General features: G+C 43.5%; 1 non-coding gene across 1 annotated transcript; it reads right to left on the bottom strand.

The window, feature by feature from the left end:
* Positions 1 to 23,285: 23,285 nt before the first annotated feature.
* On the bottom strand, positions 23,286 to 23,360 carry Trnak-uuu (transfer RNA lysine (anticodon UUU)). Its single transcript has one exon. It is a non-coding gene; the product is annotated as a tRNA-Lys (tRNA).
* Positions 23,361 to 23,780: the final 420 nt, after the last annotated feature.

The raw sequence follows: 23,780 nt of genomic DNA, 5'->3' as shown, positions 1-23,780 counted from the left end.
AAAGAACTAACTTTGCATCTTCATCAATGTGGAATGGTAAGTCATTAATGTACATCAAGAACAGTAAAGGACCTAAGACCGAACCCTGTGGGACCCCGTACTTCACAGCCCCCCAGTTTGAGGAATCAGCTGTTGTTTTAACATTACATGAACCACTTATTTCAACTTTCTGCATTCTTCCAGTTAAGTCTGAATTAAACCTTGCAGAATATCGTTAACAACTTTTCTGATCATGCCGTTGTAATAGGGGGTGGCTTCAACTTGCCATGTATAGCCTGGTAGAGTCATCCAGAGATAGGGATGCGTATCACGTTATTCTGTATGTTTTGTTCGAAAATTACATCGAGCAGATAATTAAAAGATGTCCGTCCCCAGTAGCTGAGTGGTCAGCGTGACAGAATGTCAATCCTAAGGGCTCGTGTTCGGAGATTTTCTCTGCTCAGGGACTGGGTGTTGTGTTGTCCTAATCATCATCATTTCATCCCCATAGACGCGCAAGTCGCCGAAGTGGCGCCAAATCCAAAGACTTGCAACCGGCGAACGGTCTACCCGACGTAAGGTCCTAGTCACACGACATTTACATTAAAAGATCAACTCGTGAAGGTAATGTCTTAGGCTTCCTGTCACCAAGCAGACCTGAAGTTATAGAATAAGTTAACATAGAGGAAGATATCTGTCGTGTCGTCCGAAGAACGACCTCCAATATCAATGTTGGTACCTCAAGACGGACTCACAAAGGACAGTAGCTGCCTTGCGGAGCAACGAATGGGAGATATCGGCGTGGACACGTCCTCGAGAAGTTCCATACGCCGCCACTGCTTACTTACGTTAGAACATAGCGCCGCTCACCCCTACTCAATAATCATCCCCTACGACGACGGAATCGTCTTACCTCATCTGATCCGGCTGCAAACTAACAGAACTATTAGTCGTAACTGCGAATGAAAGTTTATAGTTAATTGTACCTTGAGATGTGACTATTATTCTGTATTGTATCAAGCGATAACAGTCACAGTGTTCAGCGACAGTAACAAGTACAGATTGTCATTCATGTGTACATGAATTGTTTCCAAGTTAAATTTTCTCTCTCGTTCAAGTTTCAATAAAGAGATCTATTATCTCGTGTGTGTTGTAGCATCCGATCGACCTCCTCCCGAAGTAAACCTAGGCAAGTTACAACACTCTACAGTATTAGTGATAATAATATGGCTGTGATAGCAACTATGGCTACGTGTGTTACAAGGAATGCTAAGAAAGGTATGAAAATATTTTTTTCTTATAAAGAGTGACAAGATACGAATCGCAGAGTATTTGAGTAGTCAGCATCAAATGTTCAGCGCTGAGGACGAAGATGTGGAGCATAAACGAAAAGAATTCAAAAGAATCTCTCAATATGCCTTTCAAAAGTATGTTCCGAGCATGGTCTTAAGGGACGAGAAAGACCCACCGTGGTTTAATAGTCGTGTTAGAAAACTGCGACGTAAACAAAGAGAGCTTCATCACAGATTCAACACAAGTCAAAATCTAGCTGACAAACTAAAGCTAAGCGAAGAGAAAATGAGCGTAAGGAGCGCAGTGAGAGAAACGTTTAGTGACTTTGAAAGTGAAATTTTGTCAACCGGTCTGCTAAAAACCCTAAGAAGTTTTGGTCTTACGTAAAATCAGTAAATGGTTCGAAATCACCTATTCGCTCAGTCGTCATGTTGTTGTTGTTGTTGCGGTCTTCAGTCCTGAGACTGGTTTGATGCAGCTCTCTATGCTACTCTATCCTGTGCAAGCTTCTTCATCTCCCAGTACCTACTGCAACCTACATCCTTCTGAATCTGCTTAGTGTATTCATCTCTTGGTCTCCCTCTACGATTTTTAACCTCCACGCTGCCCTCCAATGCTAAATTTGTGATTCCTTGATGCCTCAAAACATGTCCTACCAACCGATCCCTTCTTTTAGTCAAGTTGTGCCACAAACTTCTCTTCTCCCCAATCCTATTCAATACCTCCTCATTAGTTATGTGATCTACCCATCTAATCTTCAGCATTCTTCTGTAGCACCACATTTCGAAAGCTTCTATTCTCTTCTTGTCCAAACTATGTATCGTCCATGTTTCACTTCCATACATGGCTACACTCCATACAAATACTTTCAGAAACGACTTCCTGACACTTAAGTCTATACTCGATGTTAACAAATTTCTCTTCTTCAGAAACGCTTCCCTTGCCATTGCCAGTCTACATTTTATATCCTCTCTACTTCGACCATCATTAGTTATTTTACTCCCTAAATAGCAAAACTCCTTTACTACTTTAAGTGTCTCATTTCCTAATCTAATTCCCTCAGCATCACCCGATTTAATTTGACTACATTCCATTATCCTCGTTTTGCTTTTGTTGATGTTCATCTTATATCCTCCTTTTGAGTCGTCATACTGGCATCGAAATGGAAGACAACAGAGAGAAGACCGAAATACTGAATTCAGGCTTCCGAAATAGATACAACGCGGAAGATAATAATACGGTCCCTTTTTTCAGTCATAGTACGAACGTCGAAATTGCAGATACTGAGATAATGGATTGCGGAGTAGATAAGCAACTGCAATTGCTTGGCAGTGGAAAGACATCAGGACCAGTGGAGATGCTTATAAGTTTCTAAAGACTGTGTGAGATAACTTGTTACCCTTCTAACAGCAGTTTACAGTACAGTGACGAAAAAAATCGCAACTACAAGAAGGGCTTGTACGAGGTAAACGAAAGTTGGTAGGTGTGTCTCTACATCTGAAAGAAGATTTCTATTCAAAGTTCCTTCAATGGTTTATGTCACGATAACATTATCCTGTGATCTTGCAATGTTAATCACTTAAATATGTTACATACACAAATATATTTCCAAAATTTTATTACTCTGCGTTAATTATTTGTAGGTGTTGAGATTTTTCTCCATTAGTGCACATCCCCGGAGCAACGAAGAGTACCAAACGACAGGAAAAAAGCGCAGGTCATTCCGGTTTTCAAGAACGTTCCTAGGTCAGATGCACTTACTTATGTGTCTGTACCGCTGACGTCAATCTTTCGTAGAATTATGGAGCATGTTTTATGCTGTAGATTTATGAAGATTTTGGAGAACGAAAATCTCCTACACAACCAATATGGATTGTGCAAAGAGAGATCTTGCAGAACTCTGTTCCTCCATGAGATTTATAGCGCTATAAATAATGACGCTCATGTTGATGCCGTGTTTCTTGACTTCAGCAAGGCATCTTACTCCGTCCGACATTGCCGTTTAACCAAAAAAATAATAGCTTAGCGAGTATCGGAACAGATTTGCGACTGAATTCAACACTTCCTGTTGTTGTTGTTGTTGTGGTCTTCAGTCCTGAGACTGGTTTGATGCAGCTCTCCATGCTACTCTATCCTGTGCAATCTTCTTCATCTCCCAGTACCTACTGCAGCCTACATCCTTCTGAATCTGCTTAGTGTATTCATCTCTTGGACTACCTCTACGATTTTTACCCTCCACACTGCCCTCCAATGCTAAATTTGTGACCCCTTGATGCCTCAAAACATGTCCTACCAACCGATCCCTTCTTCTAGTCAAGTTGTGCCACAAACTTCTCTTCTCCCCAATCCTATTCAATACCTCCTCATTAGTTACGTGATCTACCCACCTTATCTTCAGCATTCTTCTGTAGCACCACATTTCGAAAGCTTCTATTCTCTTCTTGTCCAAACTAGTTATCGTCCATGTTTCACTTCCATACATGGCTACACTCCATACAAATACTTTCAGAAACGATTTCCTGACACTTAAATCTATACCCGATGTTAACAAATTTCTCTTCTTCAGAAACGCTTTCCTTGCCATTGCCAGTCTACATTTTATATCCTCTCTACTTCGACCATCATCAGTTATTTTGCTCCCCAAATAGCAAAACTCCTTTACTACTTTAAGTGTCTCATTTCCTAATCTAATCCCCTCAGCATCACCCGATTTAATTTTACTGCATTCCATTATCCTCGTTTTGCTTTTGTTGATGTTCATCTTATATCCTCCTTTCAAGACACTGTCCATTCCGTTCAACTGCTCTTCCAAGTCCTTTGCTGTCTCTGACAGAATTACAATGTCATCGGCAAACCTCAAAGTTTTTACTTATTCTCCATGAATTTTAATACCTACTCCGAATTTTTCTTTTGTTTCCTTTACTGCTTGTTCAATATACAGATTGAATAACATCGGGGAGAGGCTACAACCCTGTCTCACTCCTTTCTCAACCACTGCTTCCCTTTCATGCCCCTCGACTCTTATAACTGCCATCTGGTTTCTGTACAAATTGTAAATAGCCTTTCGCTCCCTGTATTTTACCCCTGCCACCTTCAGAATTTGAAAGAGAGTATTCCAGTTAACGTTGTCAAAAGCTTTCTCTAAGTCTACAAATGCTAGAAACGTAGGTTTGCCTTTTCTTAATCTTTCTTCTAAGATAAGTCGTAAGGTTGGTATTGCCTCACGTGTTCCAACATTTCTACGGAATCCAAACTGATCTTCCCCGAGGTCCGCTACTACCAATTTTTCCATTCGTCTGTAAAGAATTCGCGTTAGTATTTTGCAGCTGTGACTTATTATACTGATAGTTCGGTAATTTTCACATCTGTCAACACCTGCTTTCTTTGGGATTGGAATTATTATATTCTTCTTGAAGTCTGAGGGTATTTCGCCTGTCTCATACATCTTGCTCACCAGATGGTAGAGTTTTGTCATGACTGGCTCTCCCAAGGCCATCAGTAGTTCTAATGGAATGTTGTCTACTCCCGGGGCCTTGTTTCGACTCAGGTCTTTCAGTGCTCTGTCAAACTCTTCACGCAGTATCTTATCTCCCATTTCGTCTTCGTCTACATCCTCTTCCATTTCCATAATATTGTCCTCAAGTACATCGCCCTTGTATAAACCCTCTATATACTCCTTCCACCTTTCTGCCTTCCCTTCTTTGCTTAGAACTGGGTTGCCATCTGAGCTCTTGATATTCATACAAGTGGTTCTCTTCTCTCCAAAGGTCTCCTTAATTTTCCTGTAGGCAGTATCCATCTTACCCCTAGTGAGACAAGCCTCTATATCCTTACATTTGTCCTCTAGCCATCCCTGCTTAGCCATTTTGCACTTCCTGTCGATCTCATTTTTGAGACGTTTGTATTCCTTTTTGCCTGCTTCATTCACTGCATTTTTATATTTTCTCCTTTCATCAATTAAATTCAATATTTCTTCTGTTACCCAAGGATTTCTATTAGCCCTCGCCTTTTTACCTACTTGATCGTCTGCTGCCTTCACTACTTCATCCCTCAGAGCTACCCATTCTTCTTCTACTGTATTTCTTTCCCCCATTCCTGTCAATTGTTCCCTTTTGCTCTCCTTGAAACTCTCTACAACCTCTGGTTCTTTCAGTTTATCCAGGTCCCATCTCCTTAAATTCCCACCTTTTTGCAGTTTCTTTAGTTTCAATCTGCAGTTCATAACCAATAGATTGTGGTCAGAATCCACATCTGCCCCTGGAAATGTCTTACAATTTAAAACCTGGTTCCTAAATCTCTGTCTTACCATTATATAATCTATCTGATACCTTTTAGTATCTCCAGGATTCTTCCAGGTATACAACCTTCTTTTATGATTCTTGAACCAAGTGTTAGCTATGATTAAGTTATGCTCTGTGCAAAATTCTACAAAGCGGCTTCCTCTTCCATTTCTTTCCCCCAATCCATATTCACCTACTATGTTTCCTTCTCTCCCTTTTCCTACTGACGAATTCCAGTCACCCATGACTATTAAATTTTCGTCTCCCTTCACTACCTGAATAATTTCTTTTATCTCGTCATACATTTCTTCAATTTCTTCATCATCTGCAGAGCTAGTTGGCATATAAACTTGTACTACTGTAGTAGGCATGGGCTTTGTGTCTATCTTGGCCACAATAATGCGTTCACTATGCTGCTTGTAGTAGGTAACCCGCACTCCTATTTTTTTTATTCATTATTAAACCTACTCCTGCATTACCCCTATTTGATTTTGTATTTATAACCCTGTATTCACCTGACCAAAAGTCTTGTTCCTCCTGCCACCGAACCTCACTAATTCCCACTATATTTAACTTTAACCTATCCATTTCCCTTTTTAAATTTTCTAACCTACCTGCCCGATTAAGGGATCTGACATTCCACGCTCCGATCCGTAGAACGCCAGTTTTCTTTCTCCTGATAATGACGTCCCCCTGAGTAGTCCCCGCCCGGAGATCCGAATGGGGGACTATTTTACCTCAGGAATATTTTACCCAAGAGGACACCATCATCATTTAACCATACAGTAAAGCTGCATGTCCTCGGGAAAAATTACGGCTGTAGTTTCCCCTTGCTTTCAGCCGTTCGCAGTACCAGCACAGCAAGGCCGTTTTGGTTAATGTTACAAGGCCAGATCAGTCAATCATCCAGACTGTTGCCCCTGCAACTACTGAAAAGGCTGCTGCCCCTCTTCAGGAACCACACGTTTGTCTGGCCTCTCAACAGATACCCCTCCGTTGTGGTTGCACCTACGGTACGGCCATCTGTATCGCTGAGGCACGCAAGCCTCCTCACCGACGGCAAGGTCGATGGTTCATGGGGGGAAGACAGAATTCAACATGTCACTCTTAACGGTACAAAATCAGCTTATCTGAAGTTAATTTCGAGAGTACCCCAAGGAAGTGTGATACGACCTTCACGGTTTAAAATGTACGTAAATGATTTGTAAAAGACGCCTGAAGCTCTTTAGGACAATTTGCAGATAATGTGGGTGTCTATGCGAAAGTAACAACAAGAGAAGGCAGTATCGATGTACAGTATCGATTTACAGGAAGACCTATAGAGGATTGATGAATGGCTTAAGGCCCGGTAGTTGACCCTGAATGTAAATAAATGTGACATACTGCATATATATCAGAAAAGACATCCAATACTGTACAGCTACACTACTGAGGACTAATTGTTGGAAACAGTATCTACCGTAAAATATCTACAAGTAAAACTGTGTGCCTGACGAAGACTCGAACACGGGACCTTTGCCTTTCGGCTTGCAGGTTTTGCAAGAGAACTTCTATGAAGTCTGGAAGGTAGGAGACGAGGTATTGGCGGAAGTAAGATTGTGAGGACGGGTCGTGAGTCGTGCTTGGGTAGCTGAGTTGGTAGAGCACTTGCCCGCGAAAGGCAAAAGTCCGGAGTTCGAGTGTCGGTCCGGCACACAGTTTTAATCTGCCAGGAAGTTTCAAAATCAGCGCACACTCCGCTGCAGAGTGAAAATTTCATACTGGAAACATCCCCCAGGCTGTGGCTAAGCCATGTCTCCGCAATATACTTTCTTCCAGTAGTGCTAGTCCTGCACGTTTCGCAGGAGAACTCCTGTGAAGTTTGGAAGGTAGGAGACGAGGTATTGGCGGAAGTAAAATTGTGAGGACGGGTCGTGAGTTGTGCTTGGGTAGCTCAGTTGGTAGAGCACTTGCCCGCGAAAGGCAAACGTCCGGAGTTCGAGTCTCGGTCCGGCACACAGTTTAAATCTGCCAGGAAGTTTCAAAATCAGCGCATACTCCGCTGCAGAGCGGAAATGTCATTCTATCTACAAGTAACTATCCAGAGCGACCTTACGTGGAACGATTACATGAAACAAATAGTAGGAAAAGCAGCTGCCAGACTGAGATTCATAGCAGGAAACTTAAGGAAATGTAAATCATCCGCAAAGGAAGTGGCTTACAAGGCGCTTCCTCGACCAACGTTTGAGTACTGTTCGCCGGTCTGGGACTGATAGAAGAGATGGAGGAGATCCAACGAAGAGCGACGGGTTTGGTCGCGGGATCGTTTAGTCGGCGCGAGAGCGTTACAGAGATGCTCAACACACTCCAGTGGCAGAATTACAAGAGAAGAGCCAATACAGAGGCTTACGGACAATCATTCTTCCCGAGCGCCCCTCGCGAGGAACGGGGAAGTGGTACCAGAAGGACACTCCACCGAACACCGCTACGTGACTTGAGAAGTATAATGTACACATAGATACGAAGAAAGAGGAAGACGTCGCTGGGTATCGTGTCAGGAAAATAGGGAGGAAGTTGCGAAGGAAGGGGGGAGGGAGTGGAGCGTTAGGCACAGTTTGGCTACCCAAAGAAGCAGCATCTGTCATTGCGCACTGTGCAGAATGAGCTTGGGTGTTATCGTGAAAACACCCCCGCGATGCTTCGTGCTGACAACCTCCCGTTGCCTCGTCAGAAGGTGTTGGTAGTGCGTGTGCTCCAGTGCCAGTTAGCCCTTAGGAGCATCTACAGGGTGTTACAAAAAGGTACGGCCAAACTTTCAGGAAACATTCCTCACACCCAAATAAAGAATATATGTTATGTGGACATGTGTCCGGAAACGCTTACTTTCCATGTTAGAGCTTATTTTATTACTTCTCTTCAAATCACATTAATCATGGAATGGAAACACACAGCAACAGAACGTACCAGCGTGACTTCAAACACTTTGTTACAGGAAATGTTCAAAATGTCCTCCGTTAGCGAGGATACATGCATCCACCCTCCGTCGCATGGAATCCCTGATGCGCTGATGCAGCCCTGGAGAATGGCGTATTGTATCACAGCCGTCCACAATACGAGCACGAAGAGTCTCTACATTTGGTACCGGGGTTGCGTAGACAAGAGCTTTCAAATGCCCCCATAAATGAAAGTCAAGAGGGTTGAGGTCTGGAGAGCGTGGAGGCCATGGAATTGGTCCGCCTCTACCAATCCATCGGTCACCGAATCTGTTGTTGAAAGCGCCGGCCGAAGTGGCCGTGCGGTTAAAGGCGCTGCAGTCTGGAACCGCAGGACCGCTACGGTCGCAGGTTCGAATCCTGCCTCGGGCATGGGTGTTTGTGATGTCCTTAGGTTAGTTAGGTTTAACTAGTTCTAAGTTCTAGGGGACTAATGACCTCAGCAGTTGAGTCCCATAGTGCTCAGAGCCATTTGAACCATTTTTTTGTTGTTGTTGAAAAGCGTACGAACACTTCGACTGAAATGTGCAGGAGCTCCATCGTTCATGAACCACATGTTGTGTCGTACTTGTAAAGGCACATGTTCTAGCAGCACAGGTAGAGTATCCCGTATGAAATCATGATAACGTGCTTCACTGAGCGTAGGTTTAAGAACATGGGGCCCAATCAAGACATCACCAACAATGCCTGCCCAAACGTTCACAGAAAATCTGTGTTGATGACGTGATAGCACAATTGCGTGCGGATTCTCGTCAGCCCACACATGTTGATTGTGAAAATTTACAATTTGATCACGTTGGAACGAAGCCTCCTCCGTAAAGAGAACATTTGCACTGAAATGAGGATTGACACATTGTTGGATGAACCATTCGCAGAAGTGTACCCATGGGGGCCAATCAGCTGCTGATAGTGCCTGCACACGCTGTACATGGTACGGAAACAACTGGTTCTCCCGTAGCACTCTCCATACAGTGACGTGGTCAACGTTACCTTGTACAGCAGCAACTTCACTGACGCTGACAGAGTTATCGTCAACTGCACGAAGAATTGCCTCGTCCATTGTAGGTGTCCTCGTCGTTCTAGGTCTTCCCCAGTCGCGAGTCATAGGCTGGAATGTTCCGTGCTCCCTAAGACGCCGATCAATTGCTTCGAACCTCTTCCTGTCGGGATACCTTCGTTCTGGAAATCTGTCTCGATACAAATGTACCGCGCCACGGCTATTGCCCCGTGGTAATCCATACATAAAATGGGCATCTGCCAACTCCGCATTTGTAAACATTGCACTGACTGCAAAACCACGTTAGTGATGAACACTAACCTGTTGATGCTACGTACTGATGTGCTTGATGCTAGTACTGTAGAGCAATGAGTCGCATGTCAACACAAGCACCGAAGTCAACATTACCTTCCTTCAATTGGGCCAACTGGCGGTGAATCGAGGAAGTACAATACATACCGACGAAACTAAAATGAGCTCTAAAATGGAAATTAAGCGTTTCCGGACATATGTCCACATAACATCTTTTCTTTATTTGCGTGTAAGGAATGTTTCCTGAAAGTTTGGCCGTACCTTTTTGTAACACCCTGTATATTACGAGTTCTAATTGAATATACTGAAACCTGGAATCCGGAATCCAGTTTCAGTTGCAGAATGCCTATTCAAAGGCTTCCAGGGGCAACAAATATTTCATTTTCAATATTTCGCGTGATTACTGACCGAATTTAAAATTTTAAAACATTGTCATAATCTGCTCATTAAGAGGTATAATCTTATGTTAAAAGTTTAACACAATGAAACAAGTGTTAATGTTAGAAACTGTGTGTTTCTCTTGAGGTTGCGTGACTGGCGGCAGGCAAATACCTGGACTTCATTCATCCAGTATTTGAGAATGAGAGCACTTAGCGACTTCCATCAAACTTTACGCGTAATTTCAAACCTTTTCTAAACTTTTTATCGCTGACACCTCTTACAGAATGGTAAAAGAGAAAAAAGTTTATTGATTAACAAGTTTCGCTGTTCGTGCACTAAAACGACAGTATCACATATGACGTTTTAAATTATTATTTCTTTGTTACGATCTCTATACCTGCAAAATCATATCATTGTGCGACACTTAGCTCAGGAGATATGACGTAATAGGCATTTATATGAGCGAAAAACTAGCTTCTGCTTAAAAAGGTGCGCAATAAAACAGCAACATCAGGCATGACATTTTAATTCATTACTTGTTTACTACCGGCTCTATATTCACAACACAGTTTACAGACAGTATCCACATATACCTCTGAGTGTTCCTTCAAAATTATGTCATTATATGGCTCATTGTTCAGGAGATAAGATGTCATAAACACTGAGGTAAGTGGAAAGCCTGCGTTTATTTAAAATGGAGTGCATATTACCCAGACTATAGTCATCCATAATGATTTCATAGTGAGAGCACTTAGTGACTTCCAACAAACTTTAAGCATAACTTCAGACCTTTCCTAAATTTTTTCGCTTTCATGCTTACCGTCAAATACACTGTCCAGTTACGTTAATATGACCGCCTGTCAAAAGCCCGAATAACCACCTTTTGAAAGGACGGACCGCTGCGAGATGTACAGGAAGAGAGTCAACTTTTCGGAGTATGCTGATGAATTAACTCCATACTTAACAGCCGGCCGGAGTGGCAAGGCGGTTCTAGGCACTACAGTCTGGAGCCGAGCGACCGCTACGGTCGCAGGTTCGAATCCTGCCTCGGGCATGGATGTGTGTGTTGTCCTTAGGTTAGTTAGGTTTAATTAGTTCTAAGTTCTAGGCGACTGATGACCTCAGAAGTTGAGTCGCATAGTGCTCAGAGCCATTTGAACCATTTGAACCATACATAACAATCATGTACAACCGTTCGCCCGACGAAAGATCTGTACCCAAAAACTGGAAAGTTGTACAGGTCACACCAATATTCAAGAAATGTAGCAGGAGTAATCCACTGAATTACAGGCCCATATCGTTAACCTCGATATGCAGCAAGATTTTGGAACACATATTGTGTTCAAACATTATGAATTACCTCGAAGAAAACTGTCTATTGACACACAGTCAACATGGGTTTAGAAAACATGGTTCCTGTGAAACACAGAAAGCTCTTTATACACATGAAGTGTTGAGTGCTATTGACAAGGGATTTCAGATCGATTCCGTATTTCTGGATTTCCGGAAGGCTTTTGACACTGTACCACACAAGCTGCTTGTAGTGAAATTGCGTTCATATGGAATATCGTGTCAGTTATGTGACTGTATTTGTGATTTCCTGTCTTAGAGATCACAGTTCGTAGTAATTGACGGAAAGTCATCGAGTGATTTCTGGCGTTCCCCAAGGTAGTGTTGTAGGCTCTTTGCTGTTCCTTATCTATATAAACGTTTTGGGAGACTTTCTGAGCAGCCGTCTTAGGTTGTTTGCAGATGACGCTGTCGTTTATCGACTAATAAAGTCATCAGAAGATCAAAACAAATTGCAAAACGATTTAGAAAAGATATGTGAATGGTGTGAAAATTGGCAGTTGACCCTAAATAACGAAAAGTGTGAGGTCATCCACATGAGTGCTAAAAGGAATTCGTTAAACTTCGGTTACACGATAAATCAGTCTAATCTAAAAGCCGTAAATTCAACTAAATACCTAGGTATTACAATTACGAACAATTTAAGTTGGATGGAACACGTAGAAAATGTTGTGGGGAAGGATAACCAAAGACTGCGTTTTATTGGCAGGACACTTAGAAAATGTAACAAATCTACATTTCACATAAATTTCCTCAGCATGTTATAGTCTTAGGTGGAGATTTCAATTTACCAGATATAGACTGGGACACTCAGATGTTTAGGACGGGTGGTAGGGACAGAGCATCGAGTGACATTATACTGAGTGCACTATCCGAAAATTACCTCGAGCAATTAAACAGAGAACCGACTCGTGGAGATAACATCTTGGACCTACTGATAACAAATAGACCCGAACTTTTCGACTCCGTAAGTGCAGAACAGGGAATCAGTGATCATAAGGCCGTTGTAGCATCCCTGAATATGGAAGTTAATAGGAATATAAAAAAAGGGAGGAAGGTTTATCTGTTTAGCAAGAGTAATAGAAGGCAGATTTCAGACTACCTAACAGATCAAAACGAAAATTTCTGTTCCGACACTGACAATGTTGAGTGTTTATGGAAAAAGTTCAAGGCAATCGTAAAATGCGTTTTAGACAGGTATGTGCCGAGTAAGACTGTGAGGGACGGGAAAAACCCACCGTGGTACAACAACAAACTTAGGAAACTACTGCGAAAGCAAAGAGAGCTTCACTCCAAGTTTAAACGCAGCCAAAACCTCTCAGACAAACAGAAGCTAAGCGATGTCGAAGTTAGCGTAAGGAGGGCTATGCGAGAAGCGTTCAGTGAATTCGAAAGTAAAATTCTATGTACAGACTTGACAGAAAATCCTAGGAAGTTCTGGTCTTACGTTAAATCAGTAAGTGGCTCGAAACAGCATATCCAGACACTCCGGGATGATGATGGCATTGAAACAGAGGACGACACGCGTAAAGCTGAAATACTAAACACCTTTTTCCAAAGCTGTTTCACAGAGGAAGACCGCACTGCAGTTCCTTCTCTAAATCCTCGCACAAACGAAAAAATGGCTGACATCGAAATAAGTGTCCAAGGAATAGAAAAGCAACTGAAATCACTCAACAGAGGAAAGTCCACTGGACCTGACGGGATACCAATTCGATTCTACACAGAGTACGCGAAAGAACTTGCCCCCCTTCTAACAGCCGTGTACCGCAAGTCTCTAGAGGAACGGAGGGTTCCAAATGATTGGAAAAGAGCACAGGTAGTCCCAGTCTTCAAGAAGGGTCGTCGAGCAGATGCGCAAAACTATAGACCTATATCTCTGACGTCGATCTGTTGTAGAATTTTAGAACATGTTTTTTGCTCGAGTATCATGGTGTTTTTGGAAACCCAGAATCTACTATGTAGGAATCAACATGGATTCCGGAAACAGCGATCGTGTGAGACCCAACTCGCGTTATTTGTTCATGAGACCCAGAAAATATTAGATACAGGCTCCCAGGTAGATGCTATTTTTCTTGACTTCCGGAAGGCGTTCGATACAGTTCCGCACTGTCGCCTGATAAACAAAGTAAGAGCCTACGAAATATCGGACCAGCTGTGTGGCTGGATTGAAGAGTTTTTAGCAAACAGAACACAGCATGTTGTTATCAATGGAGAGACATCTACAGACGTTAAAATAACCTCTGGCGTGCCACAGGGGAGTGTTATGGGGCCATTGCTTTTCACAATATATATAAATGACCTAGTAGATAGTGTCGGAAGTTCCATGCGGCTTTTCGCGGATGATGCTGTAGTATACAGAGAAGTTGCAGCATTAGAAAATTGTAGCGAAATGCAGGAAGATCTGCAGCGGATAGGCACTTGGTGCAGGGAGTGGCAACTGTCCCTCAACATAGACAAATGTAATGTATTGCGAATACATAGAAAGAAGGATCCTTTATTGTATGATTATATGATAGCGGAACAAACACTGGTAGCAGTTACTTCTGTAAAATATCTGGGAGTATGCGTGCGGAACGATTTGAAGTGGAACGATCATATAAAATTAGTTGTTGGTAAGGCGGGTGCCAGGTTGAGATTCATTGGGAGAGTGCTTAGAAAATGTAGTCCATCAACAAAGGAGGTGGCTTACAAAACACTCGTTCGACCTATACTTGAGTATTGCTCATCAGTGTGGGATCCGTACCAGATCGGGTTGACGGAGGAGATAGAGAAGATCGAAAGAAGAGCGGCGCGTTTCGTCACAGGGTTATTTGGTAACCGTGATAGCGTTACGGAGATGTTTAGCAAACTCAAGTGGCAGACTCTGGAAGAGAGGCGCTCTGCATCGCGGTGTAGCTTGCTCGCCAGGTTTCGAGAGGGTGCGTTTCTGGATGAGGTATCGAGTATATTGCTTCCCCCTACTTATACCTCCCGAGGAGATCACGAATGTAAAATTAGAGAGATTAGAGCGCGCACGGAGGCTTTCAGACAGTCGTTCTTCCCGCGAACCATACGCGACTGGAACAGGAAAGGGAGGTAATGAGAGTGGCACGTAAAGTGCCCCCGCCACACACCGTTGGGTGGCTTGCGGAGTATGAATGTAGATGTAGATGTACTAAGAAGACTGCCTACACTACGCTTGTCCGTACTCTTTTAGAATACTGCTGCGCGGCGTAGGATCCTTAGACGGCCGGTGTGGCCAAGCGGTTCTAGGCGCGCAGTCCGGAACCGTGCGACTGCTACGGTCGCAGGTTCGAATCCTGCCTCGGGCATGGCTGTGTGTGATGTCCTTAGGTTAGTTAAGTTGAAGTAGTTCTAAGTTCTAGGGGACTGATGACCACAGCAGTTGAGTCCCATAGTGCTCAGAGCCATTTGAACCATCAAAAGGAAGGGGTTTTTCAAATGGTTCAAATGGCTCTGAGCACTATGGGACTTAACATCTGTGGTCATTAGTCCCCTAGAACTTAGAACTACTTAAACCTAACTAACCTAAGGACATCACACACATCCATGCCCGAGGCAGCATTCGAACCTGCGACCGTAGAGGTCGCGCGGCTCCGGACTGAGCGCCTAGAACCGCTAGACCACCGCGGCCGGCAGGGGTTTTTCGTTGAGACGGAATCTTCTCACGAAATTCCAGTCACCAACTTTCTCCTCCGAATGCGAAAATATTTTGTTGACACCTACATTGGAAGAAACAGTCACGACAATAAAATATGGGAAATCAGAGCTCGTACGGAAAGATATAGGTGTTCGTTCTCTCCGCGCGCTATACGAGATTGTAATAATAGAGAACTGTGAAGGTGGTTCGATGAACTTTCTGCCAGGCACTTAAATGTGATTTGCAGATTATCCGTGTAGATGTAGATGTTTGGTAGGTACCGGAAGGGAGTGGAGCCACGCCAACTGCAGTGCTGTGACCAGCTGCGCTAGGTTTCTCAGTTGACGATCCATGTCGCGGACAGTCCGATCGAGGCAGTCCCGCAGATCCTCGATTGCGTCTAAATTCTGGGAGACTGATGGACAGGTGAATTTGGTTAACTCATCCTGGTGCTCATCGAACCACACACGTACACTGGGAGGTCTGTGACATGTTGCATTGTCCTGCTGTTAGATTCCATCATGTCAAGGAAAAACAAACTGCATGTAGGGGTGGACGAGGTCCCCAAGGATAGACGCATACAAGTGATGATCCATTGTGCCTTCCAGAATGACGAGATCAAACAGGCAATGCCGTGAAAACATTCCCCAGCTCATAACACTCCCTCTTCCGGCCTGGATCCTTCCGACGATTATTGCAGGGTGTTTGCTTTCAGCCATTTCACGGCATAAAACGTTAATTAATCCGAAAAGGAGACCTGTTGCCACTCAGTGCACGCTCAGTTGTGGTATTGGTGTGCAAACTCTGCCTTTGTCGCCGATGAATAGCTACCAGCATGCTTGCATGAATCAGACTCATGATGCAGAAAGACAGTGTTGGTAGCTTTTTGGTTCATCTGTGAGGTAAGTTGCACGTCTATTCTTTCGTACACATCTCTGCCGTCATTCAACTCTCTCATTTGTGGATCGTGGTGCACCACATTTCCATCGGCACCAAATTTGAGCAGCGCCATTTTGCCATGCACGGTATACTTTAGCCGCAGCGGCACGCGAATTTTTTGCATACTTAGCCGTTACGGAAATGGTCCCCCCTCCTTGGTCCGAAAGCAAATGATCATGCCCTTTTGGACTTCAGATAAATCGCTCCGTTTCCGTATAACAACAACGACTGCACTGTTTCTCGTGTCTCCTGGACATGCTTTATATACCCTCCACTGCTGGTGCTGCCACCTGCCGACTGTGGGTGGTTATAGCACCTGACGTTGAACAAAGGCGGTGGTCACATTAATGTGAGTGGATCGTGTATTTAACAGATATTAACTCATTTGTAAAGTAAACAGACGTTTGGAGCTGTTTTATATATTGGAGATCAATTATTTAAAGAACTGCAGTTTTACTGGTAGTCTGTGAACACCAAACTACGCTCTCAGAAAGCGCTCGGCATCACCTAGCCCAGTGATGGTTGGATCATCGCCAGTTTCGTCTGTGGGTTATCCACATTCTTCCATTCCTCGCTTTGCTCCTTTGTGCAACATACAGAGCGCTCGTTCGTGGTGATTAGGTGGCTAAATACATCTGGATTGGTCAGACACTGCTGCAACATTTCATCTTCTGTCTCGCTCCGGCGGGGCTTTTTGAATGAGTGTGAGCATGTGACATGTTCAAAATGTCGTGCAATACGTTGAAAACTGATTTTTACGTTTTTCACTCGCTCCTCATTTGTGATTCTCCGGTCTTCCATCGCGAGGGCCTTCACTTCTCTTGCGATTATCAGTTCTTTCTTTATTCCGTCTTATTTGATCACAATGGGAACGACTGCGCCATCTAACCAATGTGTCACATGATGGTGCGTTACTGCTGTACGTGTTCACCAACGTAGCATGGATTGTTGTAGCGTTGTCCCGTTTCAGTTTCAGAAAGTTAATTATTTCATGATATTCCACTTTATCAATGGACTATGCCATATTCTTTTGACTCTCTAGTGGCGTGATAAGGTACTGTGGCGTGGCGATTTCGACGTATACCAGGACTACAGATATACAGGGTGAGTCACCTAACGTTACCGCTGGATATATTTCGTAAACCACATCAAATACTGACGAACCGATTCCACAGACCGAACGTGAGGAGAGGGGCTAGTGTAATTGTTTAATACAAACCATACAAAAATGCACGGAATTATGTTTTTTAACACAAACCTACGTTTTTTTAAATGGAACCACGTTAGTTTTGTTATCACATCTGAACATATAAACAAATACGTAATCAGTGCCGTTTGTTGCATTGTAAAATGTTAATTACATCCGGAGATATTGTAACCTAAAGTTGACGCTTGAAACCTCCGACGTTCAGTTGCGTGTTGTAACAAACACGGGCCACGGTCGGCGAGCAGCATCTGCAGGGACATGTTTACGATGGCGACCGTGTTTACGAGTGTGGCTGTAGTGCACTGTTGTGGTTTGGTCTAGCTGTCGCAGTGTCCGCATGTAGCGCTTGCTGCTATTGTTATTCTGCATTGTCTCCGCACGCAGACCAACTGTAGTAGACCGTGTTACCAGACGTCTCTGATAGTGTAGTGTTGTAGGAACTGTGACCATGGTGTATTCGAACTCTGAAAAGGCGGAGATGATACTCATCTATGACGAGTGTCGACGAAATGCAGCTGAAGCCTGCAGGGTGTATGCAGAGCGGTACCCGGACAGAGAGCATCCAACGTGCCGCACATTGCAAAACATCTACCGCCAACTGTATGCAACAGGTATGGTCGTAGCACGCAAACGGGTCCGTAACAGGCCCGTCACAGGAGAAGCGGGTGCAGTTGGTGTGTTAGCTGCTGTTGCCATGAACCCACACATGAGTACACGGGACATTGCGAGAGCCGGTGGACTGAGTCAAAGTAGTGTCATGCGCATACTGCATCGTCACCGCTTTCACTCGTTTCATGTGTCGCTACATCAGCAATTACATGGTGATGACTTTAATCATCGAGTGCAATTCTGTCAATGGGCATTAACAGAGAATGCGTTGCAGTTCTACCTGTTTACCGATGAAGCGGGTTTCACAAACCACGGGGCAGTGAATCTACGGAACATGCATTACTGGTCGGTGGACAATCCTCGCTGGCTCAGACAGGTAGAGCGACAGCGACCGTGGACTGTAAATGTATGGTGCGGAATCATTGGCGACCACCTCATTGGTCCTCACTTCATTGCAGGGGCCCAAACAGCTGCAACATACATCGCGTTTCTACAGAATGATCTGCCAACGCTGTTCGAAAATGTCCCACTGGAAACGTGTCGACGTATGTGGTATCAGCATGATGGTGCACCTGCACATTCCGCAATTAACACTAGGCTGGCCCTTGACAGGATGTTCGACGGGCGTTTCATAGGACCTGGCGGACGCATAAATTGGCCAGCCCGTTCTCCTGATCTTACACCTCTGGACTTCTTTCTGTGGGGTACGTTAAAGGAGAATGTGTACCGTGATGTGCCTACAACCCCAGAGGATATGAAACAACGTATTGTGGCAGCCTGCTGCGACATTACACCAGATGTACTGCGGCGTGTACGACATTCATTACGCCAGAGATTGCAATTGTGTGCAGCAAATGATGGCCACCACATTGAACATCTATTGGCCTGACATGTCGGGACACACTCTATTCCACTCCGTAATTGAAAACGGAAACCACGTGTGTACGTGTACCTCACCCCTCATGGTAATGTACATGTGCGTCAGTGAAAAAGACCAATAAAAAGGTGTTAGCATGTGGACGTAATGTGCTGTTCCAGTCTCTTCTGTACCTAAGGTCCATCACCGTTCCCTTTGGATCCCTACGTAATTCGGTGCTCTCCGATACACACGATCGAACAGCGGAGGAGTGGTACTCGAGCGTCAACTTTATGTTACAGTATCTCCGGATGTAATTAACATTTTACAATGCAACAAACGGGACTGATTACGTATTTGTTTATATGCTCAGATGTGCTAACAAAACTAACGGGGTTGCATTTAAAAAAACGTAGGTTTGTGTTAAAAAACATACTTCCGTGCATTTTTTTATGGTTTGTATTAACCAATTACACTAGCCCCTCTCCTCACGTTCGGTCTGTGGAATCGATTCGTCAGTATTTAATATGGTTTACGAAATATATCCAGCGGTAATGTTAGGTGACTCACCCTGTATATACCTATAAACATATAACATATCCAGCGATCACAGGGCCAGCCGACCACGCTCTGTTTCCAAAAACTGCCTCCATTCCCTTCTGTTTTGTACTCGGTTCCTCCAGGTGTCTTCAAACCCAAGGCTGCCAGGTCCTTCGTCAGGTCGTCCATCCAGCTCTGCTTTGGAGTGCTACGGTGCGTCTGATGTTTGGTTTTCCTCTGAAGTGCTTTCCTCACCTGTCTTTCTTCTGGCATACACAGGATTCTTCTGCTCTTCAGCATCTGTAAAATTGTTGGTTGTTGCATCAAGAGGCAGATTCCCTCATTCTCCCTCCTCCTCCATTCTCCTTTATCTAAGAATAGGTCCTCATGTCTTCATCATCACTCTTCTTTCAGCTACTACGAGGGTGAGTCAAATCAAAACCTTAATTTTTTTGAAAATATTATTTATTGTGCAGAAGTGGTAGAAAGCTGTATCACTTTTGAACATAATCTCCCCCACGCTCAATGCAAGTCCTCCACCGCTTACAAAATGCATAAATTCCTTTAGAAAAAAATTCTCTTGGTAGTCTGCGCAACCACTCATGCACCGCTTGGCGTACCTCTTCATCAGAACGGAGCTTCTTTCATGCGATTGCGTCTTTGAGTGATCCAAACATATGGAAATCACTTAGGGCAAGGTCTGGTGAGTATGGTGGATGAGGAAGCGGTTGGTGGAAGTGAACCCAGATTTCGTCCCCAGTAACGATTCTTGCAAATGAAGCCATCCCCTTCTCATTCAAAGCGCCGAAGAAGTTCCTCACAAGCATCAACACGTCGTTCTCTCATTTCAGGAGTCAGCTGCCGTGGCACCCATCTTGCAGACACTTTGTGAAACTGGAGCACATCATGTACAATGTGTGGTGACCCATGACTAATCTGTAAACATGCTGCAACATCAATCAGTGTCACTCGGCGGTTTTCCTTCACTATGGCTTGAACTGATGCATTGTTCTGTGGAGTCACACCTCGTTGTGCCTGACTTGGACGAGGAGCATCTTCCACTGAAGTCACACCATTTGCGAAGTTCCTACTCCATTCGTAGACTTGCTGCTGTGACAAACATGCTTCACCATATCGAACCTTCATTCTTCGATGAATTTCAATTGGCTTCACACCTTCACTACTCAAAAACCGAATAACAGAACGCTGTTCTTCTCTGGTGCAAGTCGTAAGTGGGGCAGCCATCTTTATACTGATACTGCGACGATATATGGGCATCTGCACTATGCTGCCACCTACAGCCCATTCTGCACTCTGTTTGTAGTACGCTTGCCAACTTACAGGATAACGGCGCGAAATTTCGATTTGTTATTGCAAATTTAAGGTTTTCATTTGACTCACCCTCGTATTAGTTTTTTGTTTTCTCGTTCAGTCATGCTTCAGATTTCTGAACCGTACATTACTGCTGAGCATATCACTGTGTTATAGATTCTCGTCTTAGTGTTCGCTGATGCTGATTTTGAGCTGAGCGTCTGTCACTGCTGTTATTTCCGTGATGTCCACTCCTATGTTATTCTCATTACTAAACCGAGATCCCAAGTATCTGAAATAGTGAACTCCCTTGAACTACATGACATCTATCTCAAGAAATTCTTCCTGCTATTGTCTTGTTCCCAAGTGCATGAACTCTGTTTTGTATCGATTCATCTTTAGCCCAAGAGATATCGAAATGCTGTTAATACTTTTTCATCTGAAATTAATGGAATAGGTTCTCCCCCTCAGTGCTTTCTTGCCATTCTGTACTTTATTTACATATTTCCGAAATAATGAGTCGTATTTGTTTGTTGCACTAATATGATTCGTGTAATTTGCATATAACAACTAACTAATTTAATTACAGACTTATCACAGTACAAGTTCTGTACGATGCGTGCCGTTTCTTGATATCTCCACGCCTATTTACCATCGTTTTGTTTTCATTTAATTTTTTAACTTGCAAATTGTTCATTCTCTTCTCCTTTGTCCAATGAACTCGATAATAATAAAAATATTGCTGCGCCTTGGTTCCGCAAAGACAGGAAAAAGTGTGTACAGCAAGTTTACTTAACTTAGGGCAACCTGTCTGTAACTTTGTAGACACTGTATCTTATCAAGATTTTTTTGAAAAAATCGATTCGATAATTTCAGTGTTGTGCCTTTTTCGATGATACAAACATAAATTCTGTTTCAGAGTTTTATTTTATTAGCGTTCGATAGAAAGAGAGTTATGAATTTTCGAAAGCAGTTTGTGTAGAGAAACAAGAGTATGAAACCTTGCAAACATCAATCTATATTAGAATCTGAAGGAATTGCGTATACTTACTGCGTCGTTTTCTTATTACGTTTATTTCGTGCGTATACACTGTTAACGTGGAATTCCGAAGTAACGCCTGTACATAGCGCTATTTCTTTGTGGCTCCTCATAGCGCTTCAAAATTCGTTTCCTGTTTCATTATGACCTTTCTGACTGAATCTTTTGCTTCCGAACGACAGCTAGTTTCTGTAGAATGTCGGCCTAAAGGTCACAGCAAAGGTCACGCTAAGCAAACAGCTCCCGTCTGCTGATCACCAACTAGCAGTCGTACCAAAGACGTACGCTACCCTAAATACGTTTGAAATATCTCTGCTGTATTTCATCTCTAAGTAACTTCAGTTTTTTTAAGTTCCTAGAATTCTTACGCTCATATTTCCAAGAAAGAACCATTCAACTCACAAGAGCGACAGATGTTCACTAGTGCTGACTTTAGCATACTATGGTATATATTGCAGTATGATTAACTACTTTTGCAAAGAAGTTTCTGTCTCTCTGCCAGCAGTTATTTACACCAAACCTATGTTGCGGGAGGGTAACTGTATTTCTGTGTCTTGTTATTCGCACGGTATGAGCCTCATTAATCTGAGACCGTGATAGCGACAGTGCTGTTACTTAATGTCCATCACGCTAGGCACAGCTGTGCCAATTTAGTGAATGTGGTTATCCGTTTAGACCTCTTGTAAACATGTGACGAAATCTTCCATATCGCACATAGTGCCCTTGAAGCTTCTGCATCACTCGAAATTTCTCTGGTAAGCGAAAACCAAAGCAGTTAAAACTCAATTTCGTTTATAGCTGTGTTGCGTTAACGAGGACAATACATTATACTACATTACATTGCATATGATGAAATGATTCGTAGCATCGATGTTTGCGTAGTCATGGAGCGGTCCTAGCACCAAATGAATTGTATTCAGTGCACAAATCAGTAAATGATGAACATCATTTTACGCACATTCTTTACGCTGCACTGACATGATGCCTCTGAAACGTGGCTTTCATCATTTGCAGGTCTCCTTTGTGGCCATTTGTAGTCCTGAACTAATTGATGGCAAGTTGTTACTGATGCATGCAGTGATTTCCTTGACTGTATTACAGGATAAAAATGTGTCTCGATCACAAGAAGGACTATTATGCTGTAAAATTCCGGTACGATCACGATTTTCCAGTGGCTTCATGTGATGATTTTTAAAAAAAATCTTGTGTGTTTGGTTGTGTTGTTCGAAGAGAGGGAACAATCACAAAAGTTTGGCTGTAGGGAAAACGAACACCCAATTAAGCTTTTCCAGAAAAATGCTGACAAAATGTAGCTTAGTTATGAATCAGGTTACCTATAAAATTTTCCTCGAACTATTTTTGGCACTCATGTATAATATTAAGGAAAAAAGTTGCTACCAGTCACAGTTCCGACAGACTAACTATTTAATATATACGAAGACAGTATCTTGTTCTCGAAAGAACAGTTACTGTTGATGACCGTGCAGCATTTCCCTGGAATAAATTATGACTAACTGACAACCTCAGCTGCCGACAGGTGTTGTTGATATACCTCGGTGTGGACAGCCGAAAATTTGTGCCCCGACCGGGACTCGAACCCGGGATCTGCTGCTTAAATAGCAGACGCTCTGTCCATCTGAGCCACCGAGGGCACAGATGAATAGCGCGACTGCAGGGACTTATCCCTTGCACGCTTCCCGTGAGACTCACATTCCCAACTGTCCACAATTCTACATATGTATTGTACCTTGCCGGCCGGTGTGGCCGTGCGGTTCTAGGCGCTTCAGTCTGGAACCGCGTGACTGCTTCGGTCGCAGGTTCGAATCCTGCCTCGGGCATGGATGTGTGTGATGTCCTTAGGTTAGTTAGGTTTAAGTAGTTCTACGTTCTAGAGGACTAATGACCACAGATGTTAAGTCCCATAGTGCTCAGAGCCATTTATTGTACCTTATAGACATTTTGCCCACCCACTCATTACTCGCGCACGCTTTGGCGATTCCTGTAAGAGTTTGGGCAACCTGTGCGCATTCGCACAGACGAAGGTCAACGGCTAGGTAGCCTTTAACCATATA

Source organism: Schistocerca nitens, chromosome 3, assembly GCF_023898315.1.
Source record: "Schistocerca nitens isolate TAMUIC-IGC-003100 chromosome 3, iqSchNite1.1, whole genome shotgun sequence".
NCBI classification, from domain to species: Eukaryota; Metazoa; Arthropoda; class Insecta; order Orthoptera; family Acrididae; genus Schistocerca; species Schistocerca nitens.
Note: the sequence above shows the minus strand (reverse complement) of the source record. Positions and strands in the feature narration are given on the sequence as shown.